General features: G+C 37.3%; 2 long non-coding RNA genes across 2 annotated transcripts in view; both read left to right on the forward strand.

Annotated features, from left to right (window-relative positions):
- Positions 1-801: 801 nt before the first annotated feature.
- Positions 802-20,513, forward strand: part of LOC116902448 — a 102,791-nt gene continuing 83,079 nt past the window's right edge. Inside the window, exon 1 of the long non-coding RNA XR_004388076.1 lies at positions 802-1,868. This is a non-coding gene — a long non-coding RNA (uncharacterized LOC116902448). The remainder of the gene's footprint in view (positions 1,869-20,513) is intronic.
- Positions 11,697-13,543, forward strand: LOC116902451. The gene is made up of 2 exons (XR_004388077.1): positions 11,697-13,088; positions 13,129-13,543. It is a non-coding gene; the product is annotated as an uncharacterized LOC116902451 (long non-coding RNA).

Here is a 20,513-nt window from a genome sequence, read left to right on the forward strand (position 1 = left end):
GTTTTTCGCGGGGTTGGGGATTTAGCTCAGTGGTAGAGCGCTTGCCTAGGAAGCGCAAGGCCCTGGGTTCGGTCCCCAGCTCCGAAAAAAAGAACCAAAAAAAAAAAAATGTTTTTCGCACTGCATTCATAACTGAGAAAGCATTTATTTTAATGAGTACATTTGTTATATAAGACATAATTATGTAAAGTAAAATGTCTAAATTATTTTAGAGACTAAGTTCCTTTAGCAGATGAAGATTATTACTACATTTTTAAAAAGCAGCATGTGTCCCTGTGCACATGCTTGGTACACAATAACACACACACATACACACACACACACACACACACACACACACACACACATACACACACCAGTACCTCCTTTCTGATGTGCTGTGCTAAGAAGTACAGGAACACCTCCTGTATTATTGAAGGGAGTTTTACTAGGCTTCTGTTTCTACCTATATTATTACACACATCATCCACTTGCTTCCTGCCTGCTGCCTATTTCCAATTAGCACAAAAAGATTATGAGACAAAATCAAGGTTCATAGAAATCAGTCGGCAATACTCTGATTGTTGTTATATTTACTAAATGTGTGAGTTCGTTTCCTGATTCTTGAGTGTAAGAGGAGGCACTTACTATAGTTTCTATATGTATTTGATCATTGTAGTCTAAAAATAAATTTCGAAGATTGCGTTGTAGTCCAACAAAATAAGCAAAAACTCTGCAAAGGGGAGCCTTCCTTATCTATCTATCTATCCATCTACCTATCTCTGTATCTATCCATCTATCCGTTCATCCATCCATCCATCCACCCATCAATCTATGTATCTACCTACCTATTTATATTTAAATATTGGTTACAGAGGAGAGTCAATACTGAGTGTATCACTGCCCTTCACACCTACAACCTTCCCAAATCACTGAGAAATGTGGTTTCAGATAATGTGCCCTCCTCCTTCTTATTTTAATTTTAATTCCCTCCTGACTTTAGCTGGTCAACCCTAGCCAAGAACAAACACAAGCAGCAGATCCATGGGACTGGGGAAGGTTGCCCGCATTGAGCTCCCTGCTGGCGCCTTCTGGCTGGACAGTCCGTGCCAAATAGCGCCTAGGGGAAAAAAAAAACAGCAAGAAGGAACTCGACAGATGCGGTTGCGGCACGTCTAGGACCACAATTTGACGGAAAAGGAGAGTGGAGGAGGGTAGCCGGCTGAGAGTCTGCATCTGGGAGACGCAGCAATGGAACCAGTGGCAATGTGTGCGCGCACAGGTGCCACAGGCCTGGCGAGCAATGCTGTGTCTCTGCAGCCTCCCGGCTCAACACACGCGGCGGCTTGCTGAAACTGCATCCGCAGCCGAGCGTGGGTACTCCAAGCTACAGACACCGGAGGAAGAGCGGAAGGAAAGGGCGCGAAGGGGGAAGCATGGAGTGGCAGGTTTTGGGGGCAAGACTCATAGGCTCATTTCCGAGCTCCTCTGGTGGGAACCTGTACCCGACTGCTATGCTCCTCCCTTCTTTTCCCAACTCTCGGTGATCATCTCCGTCTCCCCTCGCGCATCCCTTCCCCCCTCCCTGCTTTCTTTGCTCTCCCTCCCTGCCGCGTGCCTGCTCCCCTCCCCCTCTCCTGTCTGCTCTGGGCAGCGGCAACCTCGGCAGCCTGGGAGATGGGAAGAGAGCGCGCGGGGCGCTGCACCTCTGGAGCCACCGATCTTTCCTACTCCGGTGCCCTGAGCCCCCGCCGCCGCTCTCGCCCCCTGGCTACCCACCGATTCCCGCTACGCTGCTAGGACAGCGCCGCCACCACCGCCAGCCCTCGTCCCGCCCGCGCCTCTCTGCCCTCGCGCGCCCTGGATGGAGCTTTCCCTTGCTGGGATCGGTGAGTACCAGAGACTCTGGGGGATCAGTCACAGGACTGAGCGCCCACCGAACATCCTTAGAGGAGAGAGGCATCACGGCCACCTGCTGGGTATCCTCCTGGCACAGGGTCTCCCGCAGGTCCTCGGGGACATTTGCTTTCAACTGCATCAGCCCGGAACTTGAACCCTTTCTCTTCCAGAGATTGCTTCTTTTCCATAGTAGTCCCTTGTCGCCCTCCTGCCCTCCCGCTGCTACCCTCATTCCCGCGGCAGATAGCCTCTGCCTGGCGTCACTTCAAACAGGGTCACTGCTGCCCTCGTCGTCCCCAGGTCTTTCTGAATTCCATCTTCTGCCGCGCGATATCGCGCAGACCTAGGTTTCTCAAAGTCCTTTCCTGACCCATCTCCCCTCAAAACCTGACCACATAGTCATCATCCGTCCTGCCATCCCGTTCCTCCTTAGAGGCTTAGTGAATTCTGACCTCATTCCTTCCACATGATGCTCTCTTGAAGCTTTTCTGACACTCACCTCAAAACTGATACTGACACGCGGTGTGTCCTGTGTATTGTGTCTCTGCACCTGGGCCATTTAAGTAATGATCAAGCATGAGAAGAGGACAAAAACAGGCAATCTTTTGGGACTAAACTTTTTGTCATTGTTTCAAAGAGTACAACTATTTACGTTTAGATTCCTTCTTGTTTGAGGGCTTGTCTGCTGAGCACACGGAAGGCCCCTTAGTTCACCTGTTTTCCCAGAATCTGTCTTTTTCCTCAGGTCTAGTCAAAGCACCTACACAGCCCAGCTGTGATTATCCCTGAGCTACGCCACCAAAGCTCGGCAACTTTTAAGGATAAGCAGTTTTTTTCTTGAGAGAGGTGGCACCAGAAATACCTTCTACAAGCTTTTCCTTATTGCTATGATTTCAGTTTTCAGTAAGCTAAAGTTCTTATTTCCTTTGTGTTTATTGCCCAAGAGCGGAACGTTGTACAGAAAACTTCCGCATCATGCTCTTAAGGGGAGGTGTAGGTGTAGTCTCTTGTCACCCTTAGGAGTTTCCTGGATGCAGCAGTCCTTCCCGATGAAGTCAAGCTTATCAACTGTTTGTGGTAAGCCTGAACAAAAATAGGCATTGTGTTCAGTGAATGAATCTGAGGGAGTGGGTACCTGTGAGCAGGAAAGAAGGTATTGGTATTCAAGATTCCGCTGTGCTTATATTGTAAAACAAGATCCCTTACAACTTATGATTTACATTCAAACAATCATGTAATTATTTATTTTGTGGTGGCATTTTATTGCACAGAACTGAACATAGGGCTAGTGTTGGGGGAATACAGTTCGGAGTATTCAAAGAAATATAAGAAACTTTGAAGGGTGCCCTATTTAAGAATGGACTGTGTGAATAAGTTTATTTATTTATCTTTTTGAGATTACTGTAAGCAATTTAAGGGGAATGAGACTTGCCTTTCCATCCTCCCCTTTGCAGTTGACGGAGAGGATGTGTTCAGTCTTCTTGAACAGGCAGTTCTCCCTCTATATAAAACAGGAAGGGAGAGTTGATCAAATGTACGATGAGTTTGTTTACCAACGATTGCCTTAAAACCTCCTCCTTTCCCATTACCAAGCGTTTGACTTCATTTTGCTTCCTCTATGGTCCTTGTCTTCGTAGTCTGGGTAGGAACAAAGTGACCAGCGGTGGTTTTCAGCAAATGTGTTCAGCTGCATCAAAATTCACAGGGGCCAGGAATACTAACTTTACTGTTGGTTTTCTAAATCCAGAAATTTGCCTAATTAACCTCCCTGTGGGACTAGGGAAAACACTCAAAACTATGTATTGAAGTTTGCAACTGCTGCAGGTATTCCCTTATGCCATGCCGTGTGAACAATAGGTGAGTTAGAAGATGAATGAAGGGATCTTTTAAATTTCCCCCGGAGATATTTATCTTTTGGTTAGCAATAGGGTAATTGGTATGTAGAGTATATCTAACAATAATGAGTTTTCACTGAATAGATATATCGCAGCTGAATGAAGCAGAGCAGGGAGTAATGCTGAATGTTCTGTTTTTGTGGCAAGCCTAAGTTCAAATCAAAGTATTCTAACATAACTGTAATTTATGTCAAAATATTAACATTGCCTAAGTATCATCTATGAACATGAAAATGAATTTGTCATAAAGCATAGCAGAGATTTTTGTTATGGATTCTTACGTAGAACTCAAGATCCTCCTGGATTTAAAGTTTCTCGAGTTAGGAAGACTATGCAAAATAATCAATTATAGCAGACGAGGAGACAGGACCACCAATATTGGAATGGTGCATTGTTAAGTGTAATGCTCTTATTTATGCGCTACCAAGAGGACAGGTTTAAAGTCAATATTTGCCTTGGCAAAGGAGATGAGCAGTTGTGTAAATGATGTAAAAGATTCATCAACAAGTTGTCCTTAGTTCCTGAACTGATTTTACTGAGAGTGCAAGGTGAAGAGATAAGGGCTGAGAAGGTGACACATACAAAGGGAAAATAAAGAACCTGTGAATACTGGCTTGAAACTTACTCAAAGGGGGATAGCTCAATAAGATCCCTATTATGCTGGCATTTTAGGCAATAGCTGTTCCGACATGGTTTTTCAGAAGTCTACTTTATTTCAGAAATAAAAATAACACATTTTCTTCTTTATATAAAGTGAATATTTAATTTCTTTCACGGAAATTTGAGAGTCAAAGGAAAACTCATGTGATCTGTCTAAATGAATTAAGTACTAAACAAATTTAAAACCAAAACATTGGACAATGAATATGTAAGCTAATACCTAAATGTACCTAAATGGTGGAGGTAAACATCTCTTGCTGTCTTATTTACATTGGTGAGTGTCTTATTGGATTTTATGTACATTTAAATATGATTTAATTCACAATAGTCTATACATTAAAACACACAAATCTTCTTAGCTGAAGGAGCACCCAATAGAATGGAGAACAAGCCATTGTATAAGATTTTTGTAGTTTTTTCCCCCTAGCCTCAGTATATACAGTAACATATAACAACAAGCCTTCTTAGCAAACAAGAGTGATAATTTCAATACTAGTTTCATGACTTAACCAAAGTCTCACAGTTTTCGAATACACGTGACAATCATACGTGACTATGATTCCTACACTTCCCTGTATCTCGTGTTTCAAACCTGTAATTCTGATATCTGGGAGACTGAGACAGGAAGGTTATTCATTCAAAGTTAACCTGGGCTGCACAGGGTGTTGCTCACTGAGAGGACAAACAGGGAGTTGCTCACTGAGAGGACAAACAGGGAGTTGCTCACTGAGAGGACAAAAGGAAAGCACAAAACCAACAAAAGACAGTTAAATTTTGTGGTGAGACTTGTGACTTCTTGAACATTCATTTAATTGCAAAGGGATGACTCACAGGATTTAGATATGGATTAAAGAATCTGAAGGATGCTCCCTTTCTATTAGTTTACTAATGATTTACCAAAGAGTTCCTAAGTAATTAACAGACTCAGAATTAGAGTCCTAGGTTACTCTCCTCACGCTGTGTCTCTTTCTCTGGTATAAAAGCAAACCCCCTCATTGTTTCGGAGAAAGGTAATACAGGATAACTCAGTTTCAGTAAGAAAGAAAACAGACAGATAAACACAGCAAAAGGTTAGCACTGACTCCACGTCACCTCAATGCTTAATCTTTACTTAACATAGTTGATGGTAACCAGTCTTCCTGACACTTTAATTGATCACGTTCTTGTTAAAGCTTGGGAAACATTTTAAAATCATACAGTTGTGAGGCTACCATTCCATTTATATTTACTTTTCTCTTTTTTCTTATTAATTATTTATCATACAATGTAATTTGCTTTTATCGTAACATTATACCACAGATATTTTTCACTTGAACTTTTATAAGCAGTGGATTGAAAGACATTCCCCAAAGCAATGTTGGTTTCTTTAGACATGGAACAGAAATGAACTTGGAGTTCATCTGTCCGTTTACTTAATCTTTATTTTACCACAAAGAAACTTTACACATTGGTGCCCTTATTTCCACTTTGTTTGTCGTCCATAGACTGAGTAGCTTGGGGAGTTGGGGAAGAAAAATCAGTTTCAAAGTTCAAGACCATTATCTGGAAACTCTGGCACCTGTAAATTTATTTTCATTGATATGGGGCCATGAAAAAGTGAACGAATATGTCAATGAGGAGCCGTCATCATTAGTGGCTAGATGATAAACTGCCAGGTGCATTCTTGGACACGGTGGCTCATTACTGCCATCTTCCCAAGGAAACAGAAGGAATTAATGTGTGTAGATAACTGAGTCTTATCACTTACAGCAATATTACATTATCTAAATGTGCCTGGATTGGAGGTAGTGAAGAGAATTGGCGATTGCTTCATAGCTTGCTAGACAAATGAGGGACCATGTGTTAAGGGTTCCTTGTTACAGCCATTCAAGATGAAGATGTGATTGCATCTATAACGTTTCCATGACCTAATTTCTTTGCAGTGCAATTCAGCCTTCATTAACTGGGATCTTACCATACTGTATGATCTGATATGATGAGTACAGACACATGAAAGGATATGATATAGACTTACTTCAAACGCATTACAGTTTAGCTGGATATGCTGGATAGGCAGCTTATAAATGAAAAAGGAGTGCTGAAATACAGGCTACCCTTAACCTAGGACAGCCCAAACTTCCTCAACAGATGATTCAAGGGAAAACAACAAAACAACAATACAGCCTTTGTAAATCTTCACTGTATTTCATTTGTGGTACTTTGTTATTTCTAAGACTTGATATGAAATTAATGCCATTTCTCAAAAGCATACAATTTTGTTGCTGCCTATCTTTAAATATAATGCCAACCAAATACTGATGATAATTTTATTATATATTATTACAATAAATATACTTGCATATTTAGAATTCTTACAAATAAGCAAAATAGGTGATTGAGTTATAAGATCAATTTCCAAGGGAAATTTTCTATACTTTCAATAAGTATACAAATTAGATTAGAATGCATATTTTTTCTTTTAGCAAACATTCACAAGGGAGTCAGCAAAATTGGGGAAGAGAGCTATAAATAACTTCCTATGTCGTATCTTCAATGCTTACAATCTACACATGGCTTTCATAAGACATATTTAAGCTTAAGTAATTAAAATCTGTCTTATTTGATAAAGAGCATTTACTGAATAATTACAATTGAAAGTTAGAAAAACATTGTTGAAATGTTATAATATATTCTTGGGACATAATTTGGAGAGATTTATAACATACTCTATAGACTGGAAGATTATATTCACAGTTATCAAAATTTATAGTATTGTTATAGTATTGTAGTTATTGCAAAGTAGTGGTATGTAATAGCTCCTTAGGATACATGAATAGTTTTATATAAAAAGATTCTCATATGCACTTGAAGAATTTATTTTTCTAATATTTGTTCTTAGTTTCCCAAGAGAAAAAAGAATCTATCTGATTTGTAGAAGTGTGTGTGTGTGTGTGTGTGTGTGTGTGTGTGTGTCTGTGTGCGTGTGTGTGTGTGTGTGTGTGTCTGTGTCTATGTATGAACAAATCAAAGGAATTCTTGTAGCAAGTGGTAACCACATGAAAAATGTATATTAGTAACTTTGTTGCATGAGTATGATTTGGTCTTTTATCTTAAGGAGTCTTAGATAGACAAAAGCTAGCCTTGACAGAAACCAAGAGCCATTCTAGGAGTTTAATCTGTATATTCAATTGCTTCAACAGCTGGGATTATGGTACCAACAGCTGGATTCAGTGAGAGATAATCCACTCTGAGCTCGTAAAGTTCATTAACTCTCTTACTATCTCTGGAAAGCTGCTATATTAGGATATTGCCTTGCTTGCTGCCTTAAATTCTATAATCAGATCTGTGGTCATTACTTTCTCTTATAATATTTAAGAAGTTTTGACTGGATGTTATGGGAAATAAAAAAGAAACCATGCAAGCTACTTTTGACTTTGTTGCCATGTGTCACATGTGTGTTTGCCCAGTTTTAATATTCTTTTCTAGTACTTAACTGATAATATGGAGTAGGCACGAGAAGTGCTATTTTCTATTATACAAAACTATCACACAGATTCACAAACCATTGTCACCAAATGTTTCCTTACCTTTCCTGCTGTGATCCCTGTTGAAAACCATGAAGATCCTTTATTTTCTACAAATACAGTAGTATCTGAGTATCTACAGCCAACAGATCCAATCCTCTTCCTCCCTGAAATCCCTGAATATGTAAATATCATTTAAAATATTAATTTTTATTTTATTTCTTTTCCTGTCTAAGTGCTCTGTGTGTGTGTGTGTGTGTGTGTGTGTGTGTGTGTGTGTGTGTGTTTTGTTTGCATCACACACAGGTCGAAACTATAAATCTTCAGAGCTCCTGGAACTTACATTATAGAAGGCTGCTGTGTAGATATTGGGAACCATACCCAAGTTCCATGTTGCTATATTTTCATAGATGCAGTATCCAATACTTCTGACTGAAGCAGTCTAGACTCATACAATAGTCATTTTCTTTGCAGAATCTTGTTTAATACATGGCATTGGTTAGTCCATTGTGTAGAAAATATCATTCAAGTTCTCACCAGCATCAGTTTTAGAGAGAGGGGTTATCATTTCTACATAGTGTTAGTGAGCCCAAAAATTTGGATTTCTTTCATCATTCTAATTTTCCATTGAGCCACCTCTATCTGAATTCCAACTCAAGTAGATAAAGACAAAGAACACAAATATCAGTGCAAGTGCACATGTGTCTTGTACCAATGATTTCCATGGGGTTTTCTTTTTTTTAAACCCAAGAGACTCTCCCTCAGAAGATTAAAGTTATTGATATTGGAAAATGTTGCTAAACAGAGAGAGAGAGAGAGAGAGAGAGAGAGAGAGAGAGAGAGAGAGAGAGAGAGAGAATGGAATGCTGAGAGAAACAGACACAGAATAATTAAATAAAGCAACTTATGTGAACCTTATTGTTACGTACAAGAGTTCTATGATTGCCAAGATAGGATAAACTTAGTTGGGATTTAAGCATAGAACGGTATATTGCTTGCCATTTCATCTTGGAAAACATATTTGAAAATAATATATTCTATTGTTCTCACAGGAAACAGTCAAGGTCCTAATGATTGACATAGTGAAGTTCTCCTTCACCCTGAATGCATATGTTATTTTTCTAATTACTCCCAGAAATCCTGACAGTCCTAAGCCTATGAAGGACAAATATTAACTGCTACTATAGGGATGCACATGTGTAACTGCTTCTTCTGTTGAAGAGGATGCAGTTCTGTTTACTGGAGAATTACTAACAACTGAGAGTTATATTTATTTTACCTAATTTTTATTTGTTATACTGAAATAACATCATTGTTTTTCTGTGAAAAACAGGCAAAAATTTAGAACCATTTATTGTTCATTGTGTGTTTGTTATTAGCACCTATATAGTTTCTAAGTTTGTCATTCACAGAAGTTGCAAGGAGCATTAACATTTTTGTACTGTTTTGGGTCACAGTTTCCATAGGTCACGAAACATACCTTCACACATACCTTCACAGATCTATGCATTAGAAGAAAGGTATGTAAATCCTTTGTTATACACAGTAGCGATGCCTTCCTTTGTTCCAAAATGAAATTCTATTTATACCTTCTGAAAATGTTTGATTTACAAACATCTCCAAAAAACATTTGAAAGCACGCTAGTTAGTGATTCATACCATGTATAGGAGCATGAAGTGCTCGTGAGAGATTATGTCCCAGTGACAACAAAGAACTTCAAAAAATGCTTTTATCGGGGTCCTTTCTACCACATGCTAAATATGCATCCTAATGATAAGATGCTTTTTTAACATGGGATAACTGAGACTTATGAATCACTAAGCTTTTAAAAAAGATATGGTGAATTTGAACTAGAATCATATTTTAGATAATTTTCTAGTGACTGTATATTATAAAATAGACATCAAGCCATTGAAAATAACTGTACTTGTAAGTACAAATTTGAGCTCCAACCACTGATTATAATAGAGTAGATTATAAATTAAACTCACCAAAAATTTGATGTTTGTTGCACTCATGTCTTTAAAATTTCCTTAATCAGTTTCCTTAGAAATTAGACAAAAGTTTTCCAAATAATCAAAAGCTTAATTTTAGTGATCACTTAAGAATATTTGAATTTAAATAATGCCTTGGGGTTCATAATGACCCCCAAGCAATAGTCATTTAAATGTGTTCATTCTTATTTTTGTTTGTGACACAATGAAATTTTAAAGTTTCTTTCCACTTTATGTTCCTTTAAAAATTGAGATAAGAATCTCAAAGTGCAGGAGTGATTAGGAACCAGTGACTTACAGTACTCAGGATTGATGCCAGTTTTCTGAATTCTCAAGCTGGAAATTCCAAAGTTGGAAACTTTTCCATCCATAGAGCAAACCAATGACATGCTTCTCCGTCACATTTTGTCCTGATGCATAGTTTCTTCATTTTCTTCTCACTGTGTTCTACTCTTATGCTAAGACATGTGCTGCTCACACCTGGTTTTGCATTTTCTCCCCACCCCATGTCCATCACCAAGGCACTGACTCTGGAATCTGCAGTACCTTTTTCTCTCATGTACAGTCTTCCAGCTTGTTCCAACTTGAATTGGTCATTCACACTCTACAAATTATGAAAACAAAACAAAACAAAACAAAACAAAACAAAGCAAAACAAAACAACAACAACATCCAGCCTCAAAGGGACATAGTATTTTCTTCTGTGAAGGAAGACTTCAGGCCCTGAAGTAGTGATGGTCTCTTGTTCTCTTTGGTTGGATGCTATGGTTTGATTGTGTCGTCACTTCAATTCACATTGTATATTTATTTTTTGTTCCACAGTATTAAGGAAAGTTAAAACAGCAAGTTCTTGACATTATATTGAAAAAATTATCATGTTCATAAATGAATATGGCCTTGTCAATTGTTTTGCTTCTATATTGTCAAATTACTTTCTTGCAAGCTGATCAAGAAGCTACTTAATCATGAGAGAATTTAGAAAAATACATAGTGAATCATTAGACAATGTTTCTGTGTGAACTATGAATGGTGAGGTAGTAATTCACTTGCTAGAGGACATGGTTATAACCTTGTGAAAATAAAAGTAGCTGAACATAAAAGGAGTACAGAAGCTCCACAGAGGGAAGAGGTGATAAAGCCACCATTTTGAGCATGATATAGACAAAATCTAACATATATAGCTCCACAGAAACACTACTGCATATATATTTAAAAAATAGTTTAAATTTTATTTTATTTTATTTTAAAGTATGCATTCTATGAACTCAAAATCCCATAGAATTACTAATTGAGAGAGTAACATCAATTTTTATGGGTCTATAAGACTCCTATTCCTTCATGTAAAATATTTGGGTACTAGCAAAGTACAATTAGAGAACATTGGAAACTTCTACAATACTGAATAACATTAAATTCTCATTCATTTAAGGTAAAATGAACTGGTTCAATCTTTGCTAAAATAGGAAACGATACCTAGATAACACAATTATGTAATTAGCAACTCTTGGGTTGGTTAGAACATTTGAGCTCCAACTGCATATGCAGCGGAGAATAGCCTTGTTGGGGCAGCAGTGGAAGGGGAAGCCCTTGGTTCTGCCAAGGTTGGACCCCCAGTGCAGGGGAATATGGGGGGGCAGTAAGGGGGATGGATGGAGAGAATACCCATATGGGGAGGGGGAGAGGATAGGGGCTTATGGACAGGAAACCATGAAAGGGACTAATATTTGAAACGTAAGTAAAGAAATATATTTAATAAAAAAATAAAAATAAAAATAAAAATAAATAAAGAAGCTTAAAGTTTAAACTTAAAAAGAATATTTGGGTTTGATGGGTATACAGTAATATAAAAACTAGCATGTAGTGAGTAGTTAAAATATAATTAGAACCATATTTTTGTGAAAAAATTAAGTATGCCTTTGAAAAGGCAGTTTGCTCTTTTAATTATTATTAAGCTGCTGTGGCCCAACATTTCTTACATTTATTAAATTCATTAACTGAAGAAGGGCCTCTCTTGTTAAGCAATTCTGGAAAGACTGTAAATCCTCCGCAAACAATAATAGCTAGAGGAAGAACAAACACAAACCTTTTTGTGAACCCAATAAAACACTGAGCTCATTGGGCCTCCAAAGTTCAGAATTATTTAAAGGCTCATCCATGAAGAAATGAGTCAGGAGCTTCTGCTAGGTCTGAAAAGCTTACAGTATGATCTGACAGCAGTAGAGTTGCTGATAAAACGACCACTATTTCATCAGGCAATACATTAAAGTTTTGACAAGTAATTGAAAATTGAATATGAGAGAGAGAGAGAGAGAGAGAGAGAGAGAGAGAGAGAGAGAGAGAGAGAGAGAGAGAGAGAGAGAGAGAGAGAGAGAAAGAGAGAGAGAGAGAATTAAATTTCTAGCAGTACCCTGTGAATACCTCCTTGAAGTGGCTCATTCTTATTTTAATTGGACATCAACTGAGTATTGGCTTGTGAGAAATAATAAAGTGATCTGAAAGCCAGAAAGAAAAATTTCTCAGACATCAGTTGTATAGTAGGTCTGTCTATTAATACAGGTTCAACATGAAAGCCCCTGACCCCTCCCCCAAACTTTATTTGTAGTTCAAAGCAATGCAATGTAGCCTTCAGTACATAAAAGATCAACTTCTGGCTAGAGTAACTCACTTCTTCAAATAAATGGGCTTACACTATAAAAGGTATAAACCATGTCCTGGCATAAATAGTATAAATCTCAGTTTACCCCACATTATAAATTTAATAAAATAGTTACAAAACAAAGAGAAATTTAAAGAAATAGAAACATTGCCAAGAGTCTAAACACATTAAATTGTACTTGGAGATAATATCAGAAGTTGGACTATTCATTAAGGTGACTAATGGGAAAACATGGGGGAGTGGGGATAGGAAACAATGGGAGTGGGAAGAAAGGGAGGAAGAGAGACTATCAAAAGAATAAGAGGAGAAGGAAGAGGAAGAAGAGGAAAAAGAGGAAGAAAAAAGGAGAAGGAAAAGGGGGAAACAAACACATAAAGAAAAATTCAAGAAGTATCTGTCAAGAACTCCTGGACAGTGTCAAACCACTAAAGCTATGTGGTGGTTTCAATATGGTTGGGTCAAGGAACTGCACTATTAAGAGATGTGGCCTTGTTGGAGTAGGTGTGGCCTTGTTGGAGTAGGCGTGGCCTTGTTGGAGTAGGCGTGGCCTTGTTGGAAGAAGTGTGTCATTGTCTGGGTGGGATTGGAGAACCTCCTCCTAGCTCTTGAAGGATGGTAGTCTTGCCTTTTTTGACTTCACAACAAGATGCAGAACTCTCAGTTCTTCTTGTTCCATGCCTTCCTGGATGCTGCCACGCTCCCATATTAATGATAATGGACTGAACCTCTGAACCTATGAGTCAACCTCGATTAAATGTTTTTTATAAGAGTTTCCTTGGTCATTGTGTCTCTTCATAGCATTAGAAGCCATAACTAAAACAACCTACAGTTGAATTTCCAGAGAAAGAAGAGAGAGAATAAGGAGGAAACCCTGAAGAGGAAGAAGGAATTTCTTTAAAGAAACAGGAAATAGTCTGGCCTTTTTCAAGTTCTGCAAGATAATAATCAAACCATAATTTTAAAGGCTCAAGAGAACTAAAAACAAGATAACCAACAATAACAAACCATTAAACTACACACGCTACTCTACATTTGGATAAAATCAAATGTGAAAAGAAAAATTGAGAAAAAAGTACAAGGGTATATATTTTAAAGTGCCCCGTTGGATAAAAATAAGATCCAGACAAGAAGTGCTTGCTGACAGGAGCCTGATATGGATGTCTCCTGACAGGCTATGCTAGAACCTTACTGATACAGATGACGATGCTTGCAGCTAACCTTCAGACTGAGCACTGGGACCCAAATGAAGGAGTTAGAGAAAGGACTGAAGGAGCTGAAGGGGTTTTCAACTCCATAGGATGAACAACAATGTCAACCAACCAAAGCTCCCAGGTACTAAAACAGCAACCAAAGAGTACACATGGAGAGACCCATGGCTTCAGCCACATATATAGCAGAGGATGGCCTTGTCTGGTATCAATAGGAGGAGAAGCCCTTGGTCCTATGAAGGCTCATTTCACCAGCGTAGGGAAATGCCAGGGTGTTGAAGTGAGAGTGGATGGGTAAGAGGGGGAGCATCCTCATAGAAGCAGGGATAGAGGGGATGGGGGACTGGGGAACTAAGAAAGGGGATAACACTTGAAATGTAAATACATAAAATATCCAGTAGAAAAAATGCAAAATAGAAAGAAAGAAAGACAGAAAGAAAGAAAGAAAGAAAGAAAGAAAGAAAGAAAGAAAGAAAGAAAGAACGAAAGAAACCTGGTTTTCCCTAAAGACAAAAAAGAATTCTAGGAACAGTAAACTCAAGAAATGTGTAAGGATTTTAAAAATTTTCTGCTGCTCCAAGTAACAGTTAATTGTTTAAAAATAGGAACACAAATTAGGGGATTGTTATCTATGGAAATATAAAGTATATTATCCCTGGATTTTTAAAAATATATTGTAAATTTCCTCATTTTACATAATATTTATTATTTGATGCAGTCTCTGAAAAGTTACTTCCATTTATTGCAAAATATAGGTCAAGTAAATATATATGTTTTAGGCATATAACTAATATGCTAGTGGTGGAAATATTGGCATCATAAAAGTGGAACCAATAAAAAAGTGAACAGGAAAAAAGAAGTTGGGAAAATAGAAAGCAGTTGGTGTAGTGTGGGGTAAAATTAGTGAGCTACAGTTGAGCTTAGGGAAGAAGCTAGTGAACCACTATTTAGCCAAGGATTTTTGAAGCTCATGATGTAAACTGTAAACTATTTGATAACAATCATGTCTCGGTGAATATTTATCAACTATGAGGCATATTATTCTCTTGTGGGTATACTGATAATGGTTATGAATTTATGTTAAGCCTAAAGTTGCTGTAAAATTAATGAAATAAAAATTAAAATGGGTAAAAAGTAATTCATCATAATTATTAACTAAATATTATGTTGAGTGAAAAACTATATAAAGGCCTAATTATATAATACTTAAAGAGAATAAAATGTAGAAAAATAGGTTACTTGAAAATAGCATTATTTAATAAACAATTAAACAGAAGTTTTTTAGTTAATATCAATTAAGTAACAGACAGTGCATATGAATACATTTTATAACACAGTTGCAAGATTCAATGTGTACCCTGCTAAAGAATTCCTTAATTCAAGAAGCAAAATTTATCAAATTAGATGGATGACCCAGATCAATTTACAAATGTGCCTGAATATTTCCGATCTCTTGTCTCTGTAATCACAGAGAAATAATCAAGAATATATGCAGTGTCAAAACTGTTTTTATAGAACATATCATTCAGTTGGAACAGTTTTTTAATACATATTACAATAACTAAATGCAGAATTACAAAGACCTATCACAAGTCCACTATGGGGAAAAGCAATTTTAAAAAACATACAGATTTCTGAGCACTCAATTCATTTAAATATGATTGATAAAGAAGTATGTGGGGAAAAAAACCTTCAACATCTGCAGTTAGGAAAGTGCAGTGTCCTGAAGGAACTGAAGGAGCTTGGGACCCCATATGAACAACAGTGCCAACCAACCAGAGCTTCCAGGGACTAAACCACTATGAAAAGACTATGCATGGACTGACCCTGGGCTCCAACTTCATATATAGCAGAGGATGGCCTTGTTGGGGCACCAGTGAAAGGGGAAGCGCTTGGTCCTGCCAAGGTTGGACCTCCATTGTAGGGTAATATGGGGGGGCAGTAATAGGGGGTGGATGGGGAGGGGAACATCCTTATAGAAGGAGAGGGGTTAGGAGGCTGATGGACAGGAAACAGGGAAAGGAAATAACATTTGAAATGTAAATAAGAAATACCCAATTTAATTAAAACGGAAGAAAATAAAAGGAAAGTGCACTGTCAATTAAGATCAGAGTAATATGCCGTTGTACACTGGGTAGAAGAGAGAGCAAAAACAATGCACTCACTGATTCCTATCGAGAAGGGCAAGGGTGGGCTAAGGTTCTTCATTGCTATATGGAATGAAAAATGATAACGGCAAAACAGGTAAAAGCATCTTCATAAAATTGAAACATGCAAATACCTGTGACCCAGGAATACCATTTGTCTAAAGTGATATTCACTAATGTAACATGAACATAAGTGTGTTGAAGATCTATGATGAATGTACATCCTTAGAGTTTGCAAAAAGGGAAACAGACCTAAGTGGCCATAAATTATTAAATGAATAGCAAATCAAAGTACTCACACAATATCATGTTATTCATCCGTAAAAGGCAACTGACTGTTGTACAGTGAAGTTTTTCCCAGAAAGATACATGCTATACAGTTACATTTACATGGACTTTTTGAACAATAATCAAAACAGGAACAAAGTGGAAGGCAGTGATTTCCTTAGGTTTTGGATCGAAGCTAAAGCTGAATCTACAGTGATGAGAGCAAAATTTTGGATGATGAAATCGTGCTGATCTTCCTGCACTTGACTGTCTCAAACCTGTATGGTACCATAGCAAGGCAACCACAGATCCTTCATGCACTCAAACCAAACAATTGCCTTAGCCAGACCAAACCTACAGCTTGCCAGTCTGCAATCCGTTCTTTTGCTATTCAAACATTTCAAATTGCAGGTTGTGTCCCGAGACTGCATTCTTCCAACCTGTTCCACCACTGACCTAAGGAACTACACTTGCCCATTATGTTTGGAATTGGATTGAGTCTTCAAGAACAGTACTGTGTTTAAAATGAAAAGTTTTTGAAGATGTGTATTAGGATAATGTGCAGTTGTAAAACATTTCTGGACTTGTTCTCCAGAACTGCCATAGTAAGTTTCCTATGCATCATTTTAAATGATTGATTTTCTCCTTCTGAGCACAGAGAAATCATAGCTTACACTTTTTACATGCCATTCTATCCAGCCATGGTCGTAGGGTTGCATCGTTAAAAGCCTATTTCATCAGTAGAGAATGCCCCACTACAGTACATTCAAGTGTTTACTGAAGTAAAGAGCACCAGAGAAAAGGCAACAGAAAGGAAGAAATACATACAACTCAATGTATTTATTGTGTGCTGTGTAGTAAACAGCTGAGTAAATTCAGAGTGTATCATTCCTTTAAATGGCATTCTTTAAGAAACTTTAGCACATATATTTATATGTGAGAATTTTAATAGTATAAAGAAGTGAAGAAATTTCATATAATTTTCTAGGTAAGAAAATAGGCAACCAAATTAACCCATCCGTTCTATGTTCAAACTGCCTATTACTAAACAGCTATGAAAACTCGAGGTCGCTTTATTATTGTCTCTGTGCTCACGTCATTTCACAGTGTTCAGATTCCAGTTGCAGCCAGGTTCTGTCTATTGCAGGCTGTGTAACTAGAGAGATAAGAGCATCCCATTGAGATAATATGCTTTTGTTTCTCATGGTTACCCGAGGAGAGATGAACAATATACATTATTCGAGCAATTGTAGAGAAACTTCAGGCCAAATTTGCATGTTGTTCAACTCAGCATGACGGTGTTTGACTACCAGAAAGAAGTTTCTGTGTTGCCAACAAGGAAAAAACAAAAACAAACAAACAAAAGAAACAACAAAAAGACCCCCAAAACAAGTCTATTAAGAGCATGGGGTTTCCAGAGCTGTGCAATGAGTGATGAAATTATGTATATTAATTAGATATTATTGAGAAAAAAAGAAATTTTAAAAACAAACTTCTTTTACAAAAAGTAAAAAAAGAAATCTAAACATGTTATCAGCCATTTCCATAATACTTTTAAGCTTTGCTCTAAGGTTCCAAGGTTATGAACGTTGTCTTTTACTGAAGAAAGATAATTGTACTAATCTTCAGTGCTGAAAACTTTTGATTCAACTTTTAAATAGTGTATTGCTATTGCATAATAGATACTGGGCTGATGTGATGCATCTGTGAAACAGGGTGCTTCTATTCATTCATAGAAAATAAACATATACATGAGTGACCCCTAATTCCACTGAAGTATTCATAAATATTCTAGTCATGGTTACTTACATAGCCTAGAATTTAGGAAAATTCAACAATATTGTACAAAGTTTGTTTCCTTGCTGCATAAAATGATTTTCTTGAGACATAAAAAACTTATTGAAATAAATCAAGAATATAAGTAGAAATAATTGAGATTTTATTTTCTAACAATTATCAGCAATATACTTATTGACCTCTGCTTGTCCTCCAAAATATGAGCATATATAAATACAATTAGAGGTAAACATATTTATGTATATGTATAGATATACAAAAACTAATGTATAACATATATATATAATGCTTGCATTCAAATGTGCAAATATATATACATATATATTACATACATAATTACATATAGGTCTTCATATTTGTAAATATATCCAGAAATACATACATACATACTTATACACTTATGCCTAACTTATTGAAATGCTCATAGTTCCAGAAAAACCAAATTTTCTGTATATAATCACAATAAAAACTTTGACATAGAAATGAAAACCACAGAGACAGAAAATATAAAACTCACAGTCGTAAACAAAAGAGATTAACTGGCTTCTGTCAGTGGTGGTTCTCTGGTATATTTTCATCTTCATCTCTGGTCCTTGGATATCACTTTCTCTTTTATCTTCTCCATTCCTACATCATCCACTGCATGAGAAGAACAGGCAGAGGTAATTTCTTAATAGGGAAAGGGTGGTACCTACCATTGTGGGAGAGGCTTTACTACATCACTGTGATCAGCAACAGAGGACAGCATCACCCTGTCACAAGATAATCCTATGATTAGGCACTGTTCAATCCTGATGCCCATTTATTCTCTGGTGTACAGAGGAAGCGATATTCAGTGTGAAATCAAACCTGCAGAGCAAAATGGCAGCAAAAAATAATAATAAATCATCATGTAAATGGGCCGTAAAATACAATTTATGCGAAGAATGGTTTGCATTCTAATATAATTTCCTTGAATTACTACCTTATTCAACAAACAGCTATTAATCTGTATGTGAGCTTTCAGTATAAGATAAATGATCACGATTATCAAATGAATTAAGTGACATGAATCAGTTTGAGAAGCAATGGAATGAAATGTGTTTATTAGTGACTTTTACTATAGAGCAGTTTAGTTCTGAGATTAGGAGCTGCCACCTGCAAATCTTTCTACCAAGCATTGTCTCTCCAGAGTCCCAAACTTACACACGGCTGTTGTTTTTATTTGTTTGTTTATCTAATTTATCCTACTAGTAAACCTGTATTTCTGCTTTCTTCACAACTGCCAACCTCAAAGGTGGCTAAGATATCCTTCAGAGGAGAATAGATAAATACATTATAGTATGTATAGACTATAGAATATCAACCAGCAATAAAGGAAAATATATTAACAAAAGTAAAAGAGGATCTTAAACCGGATACTGCTAAGTGAAATAACTTAGCCTTTAAAATTTGTGTACCATACAAATTCAACCAAATGGTTTCCATTCTGCAAATAGTAAAATTATGGACCCAGTGAAAAGATTTGACTGCCTGAAGTTTGAACAAAGAGGAGGATAATCATAGGGCAGTGAACTATCTCTAAGGAATTAAAAATTGTTTTTTTATATTGGAAGATGAAATAAAAGCAAAGAAACCCAAGTATGACAAACAAACAAACAAACAAACAAACAAATCATCGAACAGCCAAAGGAAAGGCACACAAGGATGTAGAAAATGGAACACACATATCGACTAACAGAAATTCCAAAAGACACAAAATTAATAACCATTATATGTAGTCAAAGCCCTTTAGGATATGAAAGGGGGAGGGAGGGTAGTACTGAGATAAGACATCATGAGACAAACAAACAAACAAACAAACAAAGGAATGTTTTGAAGACCTTCAGAAATCCCCAAATACCCATTGATTTTTGTTTTGTTTTGGCTATCTACTGCTAGGCCTGGCCTTGAGAGTGGTTTGTGTACCCAGTGAGACTCTGTTGTAACAAACTAATTTTTTTTTGTATGCATGTGGGTTTTTTGTTTGTTTTTTGTTTTTTTGTTTATTTTGTTTTTCTTTTTACTTCCTTGTTTATCTGGTTTTGTTCCTTTGTTTTATGCAAGTATGTCAGTTGAAGATAGCCTTGAGGTTAGGGGTAGGAGCAGGTTTCCACTTCCGTTCTTAGCACGGGCATTCAATCTTGTGCAGATCTGTGCAGCCCTATGCATGCTGCCACAACCTCTATGAGATCACGTGCACATTATTTCTGCTGTATTTCGAAGGCCTTGTTTCTTCGATGTTCTGTATCTTCTCTGGATCTTCTGCCTTTTCTTCCTGGGTGTTCCCGACGCTTACATGGAGGAACTTGATAGAGACATCTCCTTAGAACTGAGTGTTTCAAGGTCTCTTACTTTTTGTACATTGTGCAGCTATGGGTGTCTAAATTTATTTTCATTTACTGCCAAAGAGGAGTTTCTCTGATGATGGCTGAGGAAGAAACTGATCTGTATGTATAGCAGAATGTCCTTAGGAGTCATTTTGTTGC

Source organism: Rattus rattus, chromosome 1 (genome assembly GCF_011064425.1).
Source record: "Rattus rattus isolate New Zealand chromosome 1, Rrattus_CSIRO_v1, whole genome shotgun sequence".
NCBI classification, from domain to species: Eukaryota; Metazoa; Chordata; class Mammalia; order Rodentia; family Muridae; genus Rattus; species Rattus rattus.